At 32.1% G+C, this 1,715-nt stretch overlaps 1 long non-coding RNA gene across 1 annotated transcript; it reads right to left on the minus strand.

Moving 5' to 3' along the window:
- On the minus strand, positions 1 to 1,085 carry LOC145123910 (uncharacterized). The gene is made up of 3 exons (XR_013715407.1): positions 874 to 1,085; positions 723 to 754; positions 1 to 199 (listed from the first exon to the last, which is right to left on the minus strand). It is a non-coding gene; the product is annotated as an uncharacterized LOC145123910 (long non-coding RNA).
- Positions 1,086 to 1,715: the final 630 nt, after the last annotated feature.

The raw sequence follows: 1,715 nt of genomic DNA on the forward strand, positions 1-1,715 counted from the left end.
ACCCTATTTATACTAAACTAATTAGAATCCTAAACTAACTCAAAACCTTAAATTAGGAAAGTTTTCCCAAAATACCCCTGGGACCAAATTCAACTACATTTATCTAACATCACATGTTCCATGACCATTTAAGCTGCAACCTTCCAAAAAATGGCAATACTCGGTAGACTGATGGCACCCTTTCTGCAAGCAATGATTTCTGTCATGAAAAAGGAGATTAAGAAACCATTTAGCAAGATAAAAATCAACATGCTTAACCATATACAACTATAAGAATCCTAACCTTCTTTTATGTAATATTCTTATTCTAAACACAAAAGTTCAGCCAAATGTAATAGACACATTATCAAAAAAAAAAAAAAAAAAAAAAGAGCAGAAACACCTGATGAAAGTCGACCTTTAGAGCAAAAATATACATTGATAAACTGAGGCTAGTTTGGGATTACAAATAGAGCAAAAACATAGTATCAAAGTCAGATTATAGTTGTAGTTCTTTGTTTAGACATTTCATCAAACAGTTAGGGCACAAACAAAAAGTTCAACTATAAATTCTCAAAAAAATATATTAAAAATGAGATAAATCATATCAAAGAGAGTTCCTATCTCAAAATCGAACAACAAGCAAGGAACACACGGACCTAATTTCACTGAAGTGTAGGAATAATCTGTAAAATTGGCATTGGCATGCTAAATGTATGTGTTCTAGAAAGGTATTTCTTTACCTGTATGTTTATTCTCATTCTGGAGAAGGAGACTTGTTTGAGAATAAAAATCACGGCAAGCCACAGATCATCACGGAAAGAAATAAAAAAAAATCAGGGGAAGTTAAAGTAAATCAAAATTAGAACCCTAGAATGGAGAAAATGATGATACCTTTGAAAATCTTATGCGAATATGCAAAAGATTTGACAGGAACAAGAATCAACCACCTAAAACCTTTCTCTTTCTTCTCGTTACTCCACTGGCGAGGCTAGGTTGGCGCGCCCCTTGGCGCATGGCAGGGGGCGGTGTTTGGCGAGGGTGGCGACCGGTGGCGAGTCTCCTAGCGATTCCCACTCCCTTTAGCCTTAGGCAATGTAAAGCTTTCTCGTAGACACGTGTCGAACAATCAACATGCTAGACTTTATATATAAAAACTAAAATAAGATAATTATATATGAATATCAAAATACATTCAATATTGTATTCATTTTTTAAATCTCAAAAAAAGAAAATTCCATTTAGTGATATACTGTATAATTTATATCTTTTTATATTAAAATTTAATAATTATTTGAATTAATAAAAATAAAGAATATATAAAACAAAAAAGTCACCAGCAAAAAATATAATAATTTAACCAATACCAAAAACTTAAATAACTAAAGCATCATATATATCTTTTGTGTGCCCTTGCCAATCCAAAAGTAAATGTTGGGTGCACGTTAGAAGTTAGATATTTTGGCAACTGAAAGCACGTGAACTACTTATAAGGGCTAGTCATGGTTCCCACGTCAAATGCCAAACCATAGGCCAACTTGTCATGACTCATGAGTATCAGAGTATGAGTCTGAATGTTTTTGGAATAGCTAGGATGTCGATAAAATTATGCTTTTGAAATAAATTTATTTGTAAATTATCGTTTGTTATGCTCTTATATATCATGCTTTTTAAGATATAACATAAATCGATAATTTATTAAGAATGTCCATAAATTCAATGAATGATTTGAGAGA

This window comes from Lactuca virosa, chromosome 7 (assembly GCF_052849685.1).
Source record: "Lactuca virosa cultivar CGN04683 chromosome 7, Lactuca_virosa_CGN04683_v6, whole genome shotgun sequence".
Lineage (NCBI taxonomy): Eukaryota > Viridiplantae > Streptophyta > Magnoliopsida > Asterales > Asteraceae > Lactuca > Lactuca virosa.